We start from the raw sequence: 12,734 nt of genomic DNA on the forward strand, positions 1-12,734 counted from the left end.
AAGAAATGGGGGGTGAGCACATGGTGATGCTCAGTGAGGGGGTGGGATAGAAACAAACACACACATCCATATGTAATGCATACTCCACACAGTAGAATGATGCTCATGAATCCATTTATTTAACTATTCAGATTTCCTAGTCTATTACTAAGTCTCATCTCCTATAGGTATAAATGCTACCAACACAGGTGGCACTCCCTACCCTGTACGTTGGGCCTCAGGAATACAGGCTACGCCGCAGGTAGGAGCCAGCCAATGCTGGTATGGGTCCCAGTCTACACTGGCTAACCTCTAAAAGGTAACCCCATATCATAAATATATCTACAGGCATAAAATACTTCGTATCCTATCATACACACTCACACCCATACACATCTACCATTGATACAATACATCGTACCACTCACAGTGCATTGTTGATTAGATAGTCACTTTTATTGGGATTAGTCCGTACCTAACCCCCTATGGACAAGGGGTGTAGCACGTGGGCTTATGATACTTAGCCCAACACTCTACATGGTGCACAACAAATCATCCGAACCATATATGCACACATGGGCTCCTGCACGTGACCCATCTCACTTACCTTTCCTTCCAAATTTCCACCACCATTATATCCATCATACCACAAATATGCAAGTAGTTGCAAATGATGAAAATGAATGCAAATGCACAAATGCAACAAGCAATGCAATGCAAATGCACAAATACAACAAGTGATACATGCTCAACATTAATAAACACACCAAAAGAATGGGGGTTAAGAAGGGCACCCACTCATAGTGAATATCAGGGCCCAAAATCTCTCCTAGTGCCGAGAAATCTCTCTCACGACTATCTGGGATTCCTAAAAATAAAAAACTATACACATATATTAAAATCAGGTAATTTTTTATCTACCCTTAACAATGCTAACTAATATCTTCCTAATAAGATCATCTATAATCTCCCTTATATGCTTCACAATTCCTCTTCAAGTCTAATTTAACAAATTTCATTTTAAATCCTTAGGGTCTTACATGAGATTCAATAGAAATTTTAGATTTCCCCCAATTTGACCCAATTTCTGATATGAAATTTTGAACCTAGAGTGAATATCAGTATTTTAACTTCAAAATTGATGATAATTTCTCAATTCCATAAGCATGCATGGAATTCATGCTCAATATCTCTTGCATTTGTCTCTATACCCTCAAATTAGTGAAATTGAGATGGGATTTCTTTCTAATTTCAAATTAATTTTCTGTTCCATAGCTTCAAGTAAGGAACCCAGTCCCCCAGTTCCATATTGGCCTTCAATAATGAAGATCCCATCTCAGATTTCATTTCACATATATAATTCTATCTACAATAGTAAAATAAAACCAATTTTTATGATAAACCCTCAATTTGAGGTTGCATGTTAGAAATCCATCATTAATCTTACAATGCATGTGATCTACCATCAATTCCCACCTTGCAGGTGAATCTTGGACCTCAAAACAGTGAAATAAAAATGAATTTTCACCTTGCATGTGAAGAATTAAGCTTCAATTAACTTGCATGTAAATTTTAGACCTTAGAACAGTAAAATTGAATCGATTTTCTTATCCACATGGAATTTTTTCCTAATTAAGGAGAGTCAGTGAGAATCCTCACTCTCTGTGGGAATTGGGCATGGTGTACACATCAATTGACTAAATTATTACATTCCTTTCCAATTTAATCCACCAATTTCAGAGAAATTAAACTCTATGTAGTTGAGTTGTTACTGAAATTTCCAGATTTCCTCTCTTTTCACAAATTCCAGTCCAAATTATTTTAAACTCCCTTTTATTTCTAAAAAGGCCTCTTATTAGAAGTTAATATAGGTGAGATTTCTTACCTTTTTGCTGAATCCTCTAGCAATCTCTAAAGCAAATCGATCTCTACAACAATTTCTCTCTCTTCCCTTCTCTTCTTCTCCTCTCTTCTTCTTCTTCTTCTTCTTTCTCCTTTCTTCCTCTTACTAAAGGGTGAATAGAATGTGAGAAATAATGGTTAGATAAGAGGTGATGGCCTTTATATAGCCCCTCCTTTTATAATATTAAAATCTACATTTTATATCTATTTTTTTCACCCTTTTTACCGAACTGGCAGTTGCCACTTCAAACCGGCAGTTGCCGGTTGCTCTCTGTCGTCTAAGTCTGATATGTTGTTCATCTGGACTTCATCCGGCTAGGTAGTTGAATTTCTAGATAAATCTGGTAGTTGCCGGTTGCACTCTGCTATCAAAAGACTAGTCAAATTCTGTAAAACAGAACTGAACCGGTATTTGCCAATTGACCTCTGTTTCTTGGCCTCTTCAGACAGTATATATGAAAATGATCATATCTTTATCATCCGAACTCGGATTGAGATGATTCAAGTAGTGTTGGATTCAAAGCTCAATGTTTTATCATTTTATAGAAGAAATCATCTTCATTTATTGTCATATAAAATAACTAAAATGCCCACGAACATGAACCTTGCTGAAATCACATCAATTGTAATGACATGTTGTAAACATGTATCCAAACTTGTTCAGGTCTTATTATTTATTCATTTTGGCATCACCTAGGGTCATTCTATTATCCAACCTTATCAAGGTTATCAATTTACCTCTTCGCCCACTTTTCTTGCTAATTCCTCCAACACCGTTGGCAGTAGGCACAAGTACATGTTGGGTCATTCTTCCCTTCCTGGCATTCCACTACTGCCAACCAAGCTAGTGTTGGCCTATCCAATTTGTTACTCTTGCCTGTTCACAGCCAATGTAAAGAGGTGAGATTTGGGGTGTTACATTTTGCCCCCTCCTTACAAAATATTTCATCCTAGAAATTTGCAAGAGTTACCTGATAAACCAAACAGTTCTAGGTACTTCTCCTTCACTTCATCTTCCCTCTCCCAAGGAGCTTTTTGCTCAGAATGGTTCTTCCACTTGATCTTCATATATGGAATGGTTCAACTCCGGAGTTGGTATTCCCTCTTGTCATAGATTCCCTTGGGCTATTCTTCATAGCTTAAATCATCATCCAACTCCAAAGGCTCCACAACAGACAATACATGTGAAGCATCTGAAATATACTTCTTCAACATAGAGACATGGAAGACATTATGACATCTGTCTAGTTCTAGAGGTAATGCTAGTCTATAGGCCATCTTGCCAACCCGATTCAAGATCTCAAAGGGTCCTAGATACCTTGGACTTAGTTTACCTTTTTTCCAAATCTTTTGATGCCTTTGATAGGTGAAATCTCCAGAAATACTTTTTCACCCACCACAAACTCTATAGGCTTCCTCCTGTTGTCTGCATAACTCTTCTGCCTGGATTGAGCTATCTTGATTCTTTCCCTGATCATATCTACCTTCTCACAGATAGCTTATACCAACTCAGGTCCCAAAATTCTTCTTTCTCCCACTTCATCCCAATACAAGGGAGTTCTACATTTCTTTCCATACAGAGCTTCAAATGGTGCCATACCAATAGTTGATTGATAGCTGTTGTTATATGCAAATTCAACTAATGGTATATGCTCATCCCAACTATAGCTCATATCAATAGTATAGGCTCTTAACATATCTTCCAAGGTCTGAATTGTTCTTTCTGTCTTTCCATCTGTCTAGGGATGTGAAGGTTGTGCTAAATTTTAATTTGGTTCCCATTGCCTTTTGTATGCTTTTCCAAAATTTAGAAGTGAAGCGGGAATCGCGGTCAAATACCATACTGATAGGCACACCATGATATCTTACAACATTATCAATGTACAATTGTGCTAACTTCTCCATGGAGTAAGATATCTTTATTGGTATGAAATGGGATACTTTAGTGAGCCTATCAACAACTACCCAAACCATGTCATTTCCTTTCCTAGTTCTGGGTAATTCTGTCACAAAGTCTATAGTGGCATGCTTCCATTTCCACTCAGGTACTGGAAGAGGTTGCAGTAACCCATGTGGCCTCTATCTCAATGCCTTCATCAGCTGACAATTCATGCACTTTGCCACATGCTCAGCTACATCAGTCTTCATACCATGCCACTAGTAGGTTTTCTTCAAATCTCTATACATTTTAGTACTACCAGGATGTATAGAGTAAAGTGTGCTATGGGCTTCATTCAGAATCAACTCTATTAGTTTCTCTTCCCTTGGAACACACAATCTATTATTGAACCACAAAGTTCCATCTTTCACTATGAACCTCAAATCCTTCTGTCTTCCATCATTAATAACATTCATGGTTTTTCTCAACATATCATCTTTAGGTTGGGCTTCCTTGATCTGCTCAAACAAAGATGGTTTAATAGTAAGAGTGGCAAGTGTTATATCTTCAGGTATCTCCACTTCCACAGTTACCTCTAAACCCAACTCTCTTGCCTCTTCAATCAACATAGGGTTAGTAGTAAGTGCTGATAATATAGTAACCTTATGTTTCCTATTGAGAGTGTCTGCTACTACATTAGCTTTCCCTGGATGGTAATGAATGGTGCAGTCATAGTCTTTTAGTAATTCTAGCCATCTTCTTTGCCTCATATTCAGTTCTTTCTTAGTAAAGAGATACTTTAGACTTTTATGGTCACTATATATTTCACATTTCTCTCCATACAAATAGTGACGCCAAATTTTTAAAGCAAAGATGACTGCTGCCAATTCTAGATTATGTGTAGGATAATTCTTTTTATAATCTTACAATTACCTAGAAGAATAAGCAATTACCCTACCATTCTGCATCAATACACATCCCAAACCTTGTTTGGATGCATCACTGTATACTACCAAACCTGATGTACCAACTGGAATAACAAGGACTAGAGCTGTTACCAGTTGGTTCTTCAATTCCTGAAAACTGTCTTCACACTTTTTAGTCCATTCAAACTTAACTCCTTTTCTAGTCAACCGGGTCACAGGAGCAGAAATCCAAGAAAAATTCTTAATAAATCTTCTATAATAACCTGCCAAACCTAGAAAACTCCAAATCTCACTAACATTCTTTGGAGACTCCCAATATAATACTACTCTCACCTTTCCAGAATCAAATTCAATACCTCTAGCTGATTCAACATGTCCTAACAAATTCACTTGTGATAGCCAAAATTCACATTTACTAACCTTAGCATACAACTGTTTCTCTCTTAACCTCTATAAGACTGACCTCAAATGAATTGCATGATCCTCTCTACTCTTGGAATAGATTAAATATCATCAATAAAGACAATCACATATTGATCTAGCATATCATGAAATACTCTATCCATCAGTCCCATAAAAGCAACTGGTGCATTGGTCAGTCCAAATGGCATCACCACAAATTCATAGTGGCCATACCTTGTCCTGAAGGCTGTCTTCTGGATATGACTCTCCTTGATCTTCAATTGGTGATACCTTGACCTCAAATCAATTTTGGAAAATGTACTAGCTGATTGCAATTGATCAAATAAATCATCTATACGGGGAAGCAGATACCAGTTCTTAATTGTCAACTTGTTCAACTTCCCGTAGTCAATACACATCCATTCCTGTAGTCAATACACATCCGTAAACTCCTATCTTTCTTCTTTAAAAACAAGATTGGAGCTCCCCAAAGTGACACACTAGGTTTGATAAAACCCTTCTTCAATAAATCTTGCAACTGTTCCTTTAACTCCTTCAATTCAGTAGGAACCATTCTGTAAGGTGCCCTTGACATTGGTGTTGCCCCAAGTATTAAATCAATACAAAATTCAGTTTCCCTATTTGGGGGTACACTACTTAGATCCTCTGGAAATACATCTGGAAATTCTTTGACAACTTCCAGTTCTTCCAATGTAGCAGTCTTCTTGGTAGTGTCTTGGACACATGCCAAATATGCTTCACATCCTTCATTTACTAGTTTCTGTATTTGAATAGCAGAAATCAATATCTTCCTATTTTCCTTTCTGTGTCCTTGATATATAAACTCATTTCCATTCCTTGATCTGATATATAAACTCATCTCCATTCCTTGGTCTAGATAATATCTTCTTCTCAGCACATAGCACACAAGCTCGATATGCTGACAGCCAATACATTCCTAGTATGAGATCAAAGTCCTTTATATCTATGCAAATCAAGTGGGCTATCATATTTCTCCCACATATTTGAATGATCTAGGGTTCATACACATGTTTTAAGTTGACAATAAATCCTGTAGGTGTGCTAATCATCAATTAATAGGCTAAATTTTTAGATTTCACACCCAATTTTGGAGGAAAGTTAGAAGACACAAATGAATGAGATACAGCAGAATCAAATAATCTATCTGCTAGTATATTAGAGGTAAGCACTATACTTGTCACTACTTCAAGTGCAGCCTCAGCTTTCTCGGCTATCAGTGCAAAAACTTTCCCAGATGCCTGCGACTTCTTGGTAGATGTAGAAGAAGAAGAAACCACACTCTACCCACTTGGTTTCCTCTGAGGACAGAATTTTACATAATGCCCTGACTGCTGGCACACATAACATCTCACAGTGAAAGGTTGGACTGTAGAAACTGCCGGTTGAGACTGTGCTGATTGTGTCTGGGTAAAAGCTCCACTTGTCTCTCTCTTACTGGATACTGGGGCAGAAGAAGAAGCTCTCCTTCCAAACCTTCCAAACTGTCTCCCTATGTTACGTGTCCTAGCTCTTCTTGCTGCCTGAATCTGGTAGCCTTCCCTTTGCTTGTCCTCAATAGACTTTGCAAACTGAATCACATCAGCATAATTCTGGAGCTAATGTGCTACTAGCATAGCTCCAATGCTAGACCTCAGACCCTTCTCAAACTTTTTTCCTTTTCACTGTCATTCTTCATATGTTCTGGGGCAAAATAGTACAAAGCCTCAAATTGTTGCTGGTACTCTAACACTGGTCCTTGGATCAAAGCCATGAATTCTGATTCCTTCCTATCCCTCACACTGATAGTGAAATAGTTCTTATAGAACACTTCCATAAACTGATCCCAGGTGGGCTGTGTATGCGTGGCTAAAAGTATGGGTCTGGTAGCCTTCCACCAGGCATAGGCTTCATTCTGTAGTTGATAGGTAGCATACATGATCTTCTGTTCATCACTATAGTTCAACACCGCCAATGCCCTATCAACTCCCTCTACCCATTTTGAAGGTGCCAATGGGTCAGAACTCACACCACTGAAGTATGGAGGTCTATACTTGTAGAATTTCTCCATCAACTTGCTTGTGTCTGGCCATACTTGTACTATTGGTGGGTTCCCAAAAACTTATTGCCCAATCTGTACCCCCATAACTAGTATTGTCTGAGCTACTTGCCCACCTATGGTCTGTGGTGCAACTGGGATTCCTGGGTTAACTTGGGTTACTAAAGTTGTAGGATTTGCATGAGATGGTGCCACTGGTGTGGGTGGAATGGGTATTCCCCTAGCACGCACTGCTATGGCCATTTCTTCGATAATCCTATTCTATTGCTACTGTATATTCTGCTGTAGTGCTTGTTGCAGTCCTTGTTATATACTTTGGACTATTTAGTTACCAGAGTGATCACATCCTGAGCTGTAAGTACTGGAGGTACAAGAGGTGATACTGATGCTGCTGCAGGAGCAAGCGCAGGAACTGATTTTTGTGTTCCTGATACCGAATCACTTTCCCTTTCTTCACTCACAGACACCACAGGGTGAGCTCTAGTAGTAGGCCGACCCTTTTTTTGGTGTCCCGATCCTTGTTGAAGTTGAGCCCGTTTTGGTGGCATAATAGGAATTTTCTTGAAAATCGCAATGTATCAATTCCTAATGCTCAACACAAATATTTCCAACAAGGATGAGTAATGCAGCATTGGTCATATATAATTCTCTAGTTAAAAGAAAACATTCACATCCTAATCTTGTTTCTATCACACACATAAACATTCACAACAATTAAGCTTTTATGTTGAAGCTTTTATTTCTTTACTTCCTATTGCACTGTAAGATCCTAAGATCCAGTGGGTTGTCAAACTTAGTCCTAGAGTTTGCTTTGATACCACCAAATGTCACACCCTACCTTACCCTTTATATGCCATAGGTGCGCCGGAACTGGATACCTCACTGCACACAGTCAACCTACCAAACTAGGATCCTACTTTAGGACAGTCCACAACACAACAACCATATATGCTAAAATCATTATCAGAGTTCACAACGGATCACATAAAATCAAGTGAAGATAATATCCACCCAATGCTTCTATGTGATACTTGATACCATATATACAATGGTTCACAACAACATATACAGTATTCTATATATATATATACATTCATCCCAGTCTAAAACAAATATTTACACAAAATATCTTCCAACAGTAGTTTTACCCTCCAACCTTTATCAACAGAAACTAATTTCCACCACTATCCACATATATACGCAAAAGGATAATCAACTACATCAGTCTTTAATTTTGTTGTCCACCGTATGCATAATCATCACATTCACAGTCATGCCCATGGCTAAAATCATCAAAATCTAGAATACAAGCCAACTGATCCATAACCACGTCATCATGCTCTGAATTATAAACCTACAACTGACTGCTCTCCTCATCTATGGAACAAAGAAATTGGGGTGGGCACATGGTGATGCTTAGTGAGGAGATGGGATAGAAACAAACACACGCATCCATATGCAGTGCATGCTCCACACAATAGAATGATACTCATGAATCCATTTATTTAATTATTCAAATCTCCTAGTCCATTACTAAGTCTCATCTCCTATAGGTATAAGTGCTACCGACACAGGTGGCATTCCCTACCCTGTACATTGGGCCTCAGGAATACAAGCTACGTCGTAGGTAGGGGCCAGCCAATGCCAGTACAGGTCCCGATCCACACCAGCTAACCCCTAAAAGGTAACCCCATATCATAAATATATCTATAGACATACAGTAAGTCATATCCTATCATACACACTCACACCCATACGCAACCACCACTGGTATAGTACGTCGTACCACACAGTGCACTACTGATCAGGTAGTCACTTTTATTGGGATTAGTCCGTACCTAACCCCGTACGGACAAGGGGTGTAGCACTTGGGGTTATGATACCTAGCCCAACATTCTACATGGTGCACAACAAATCATCCAAACCATATATGCACACACGGGCACCTGCACATGACCCATCTCAATTACCTTTCCTTCCACATTTCCACTACCAACATACCCATCATACAACAAATATGGAAGTAGACGCAAATGAGGAAAATGAATGTAAATGCATAAATGCAACAAGTAATGCAATGCAAATGCACAAGTACAACAAGTAATGCATGTTCAACATTAATAAACACACCAAAAGATTGGGGGTTGAGAAGGGCATCCACTCACAGTGAATATAAGGGCCCACAATCTCTCCTGGTGCCGAGGAATCTCTCTCACGGCTATATGGGATTCCTAAAAATCAACAATTATACACATGTATTAAAATCTCAAATAAGATCATATATAACCTCCCTTATATGCTCCACAATTCCTTTTCAAGTCCAATTTAACAAATTTCATTCTAAATTCTTAGGGTTTTACATGGGGATTCAGTAGAAATTTCAAATTTCCCCCAGTTTGACCCAATTTCTTTTATGAAATTTTGAACCTAGAGTGGATATCAGTATTTTAACTTCAAAATTGATGATAAATTCTGAATTCCATAAGCATGCATGGAATTCATACTTAATATCTCTTGCATTTGTCTCTATATGCTTAAATTAGTGAAATTGAGATGGGATTTCTTTCCAATTTCAAATTAATACTTTGCTCTAGAGCTTCAAGCAAGGAACCCAGTCTCCCAGTTCCAAATCGGCCTTCAATCATGAAGATCCCATCTCAGATTTCATTTCACATATATATAACTCCATCTACAATAGTAAAATAAAACCAATTTTTTTTTTTGATAAACCCTCAATTTGAGGTTGCATGTTTGAAATCCATCATTAATCTTACCATGCATGTGATCTACCATCAATTCCCACCTTACAGGTGAATCTTGGACCTCAAAACAGTGAAATAAAAATGAATTTTCACCTTGCATGTGGAGAATTAAGCTTCAATTAACTTGCATGTAAATTTTAGACCTTAGAATAGTAAAATTGAATGCATTTTCTCCTCATCCACATGGAATTTTTTCCTAATTAAGGAGAGTCAATGAGAATCCTCACTCTCTGTAGGAATCGGTCATGGTGTACACATCAATTGACTAAATTATTACATTCCTATCCAATTTAATCCACCAATTTCAGAGAAATTAAACTCTATGTAGTTGAGTTGTTACTCAAATTTTCAGAATTCCTCTTTTTTCACAAATTCCAGTCCAAATCAGTTTAAACCCCCTTTTATTTCTAAAAATCCCTCTTATTAGACGTTAATATAGGTGAGATTTCTTACCATTTTGCTGAATCCTCTAGCAATCTCCAAAGAAAATCGATCTCTACAACAATTTCTCTCTCTTCCCTTCTCTTCTTCTCCTCTCTTCTTCTTCTTTCTCCTTTCTTCCTCTTACTAAAGGGTGAATAGAATGTGAGAAATAAAGGTTAGATACAAGGTGGTGGCCTTTATATATCCCCTCCTTTTATAATATTAAAATATACATTTTATATCTATTTTTTTCACCTTTTTACCGAACCGTAGTTGCCACTTCAAACCGATAGTTGTCGCTTTCTCTCTGTCGGCTAAGTCTAATATGTTCTTTTTCATCCAAATTTGATCCAGCTAGCCAATTAAATTTTTGGATAAATCCGGCAGTTGTCGGTTGCACTCTACCATCAAAGGACTAGTCAATTTTGGCTAAATGGAACTGAACCGGTAGTTGCCAGTTGACCTCTATTTGTTGGCTTGTTCAAACAATCTATACAAAAATGATCATTTCTTTCTCGTCCTAAGTCAGATTCAGATGATTCAAGTTGAGTTGGATTCACAACTCAATGCTCTATCATTTTATCGGGGAAATCATCTTCAGATAATGTTATACAATATGACTAAAATTCCCATGAACATGAACATGAACCTTGGTGGAATCACAACAATTATATAGACATGTTGTAAACAACATGTATCCAAACTTGTTTGGGTCTTATTATTTAGTCATTTTTGCATCACCTAGGTTCATTCTATTATCCAACCTTATCAAGGTATTAATTTACCTCTTGGCCCAATTTTCTTGCTGATCCCTCCAACACTGTTGGCAGTAGGCACAAGTACATGTTGGGTCATTCTTCCTTTCCTGGCATTCCACTACTGCCAACCAAGCTAGTGTTGGCTTCTCCAATTTGTTACTCTTGCTTGCTTACAGCCAATGTAAAGAGGTGAGACTTGGGGTGTTACACCAAAGCAACCTAGTTTGGTCGTAAACAAAGGAAGGAGTGGTCTTGGGTACACTCCTCAGATCACCAAGGGTCAAAAAGTGCTAAGGATGTAGGAAGATCTCCGTCTCTTACTACCCTACTCTCAATGGGTATTTTATAAGAGAAGGAGAGGATTTTCCTTTCTGCAAAAATGTGGAGCTATGGTTTGATGAAACCGCAACAAAGATGCAACCAGAATTTGAAGTATTTTTCCAAGACGAGTTCAACTGGGTGACTCATGAAGTGGAACAATAGCAAATGCTTGTCAAAGAAAGTGATCAACACAGTTGCATCATCGGGATAGTAGAAATTGTACTGATTGAGAATGGGTCTTCCTCTGGTAACCCTACAATATTGATCTGATCAAAGGAGGCACTAAGTCCTCGAGTCCTCCTAAAAAGAGAATGGGAAAAGAAGATAAGGCCCACCTGGAGTCTACCACTTCCCATTGATTTGAAAAGCTACATTTGCTCCCTCCTATAAGAACCAAGAGCCCAAGAGCTACATAAGCTCAAGCCTCGTCCTTTCAGAGGAAGAAGTGCATATGCAAAGCAAAGAAGATTATAAGGAATGAAGGTTTGCATGTACTATGCCTGAATCAACTGCAATGGGAAGGTCTGTGAAGGTGTCAAAGATGTGACTGAGGAACCAGGATGACATCCCTCAATAGGCTTGAAAAGATGGACTTTACAGAAAGAGGATTGGGCAGTCTCCACCAACCCTCGCCCCTCAAAAAGTTTAGTTTTCGAGAGCATGAGGTTGATTAGCTGGTATTTGTGAAGAAGCAGTCACATATTCGGAAGAACCATTGCACTGTTGAAGAAATAGCAGCAACTTTTTTAGAAGGAGAAGAATGCCCTTTGCCACACCTCCTCATACATAGAGCCATTAAACCACTCCTGAACTGAACAAGCATTGGAGAAGACTTCAAGTTTGCCCATGCTACTAAGTCAACCACCTTGAATACCCATTGCAAAAGCATCAAGCTATTTATCAAGTCTGTAGTTGAGTCTATTGTTTATGATTCCGTGTCGGCCTCCCCTCTCGAGGAGAGTTCAGAGTCCTTGTAAGTCGAGTTTGTTACTCATTCTTTCATGAAAGAAATTTCTGATTCCGAGTAAGACTTGCCTCCTTTTTCTGATGATGATCTTAATAAATATCAAGAGTCCATATGCAAACCAAAGAAAGCCCAACCCATTTGTGAGGATACTCAGGTTATTAATCTAGGAACCGACCAATGCCTTCAAGAGGTAAAAATTGGCACTACCCTTGACGACGGAGAAGCAGAACAGATGATTAGCCTTCTAAAGAATTCACCGAGGTCTTTGCTTGGTCTTATGAGGTTATGCCCGGTATAGATCCCGACATCATACAACACCGATTGCCAACCTATCCTGG

General features: G+C 38.4%; 1 pseudogene; it reads right to left on the reverse strand.

Annotated features, from left to right (window-relative positions):
- Positions 1–4,038: 4,038 nt before the first annotated feature.
- LOC122064272 lies at positions 4,039–7,177 on the reverse strand (annotated as a pseudogene).
- Positions 7,178–12,734: the final 5,557 nt, after the last annotated feature.

Source organism: Macadamia integrifolia, chromosome 2 (genome assembly GCF_013358625.1).
Source record: "Macadamia integrifolia cultivar HAES 741 chromosome 2, SCU_Mint_v3, whole genome shotgun sequence".
In the NCBI taxonomy this organism is placed as follows: Eukaryota; Viridiplantae; Streptophyta; class Magnoliopsida; order Proteales; family Proteaceae; genus Macadamia; species Macadamia integrifolia.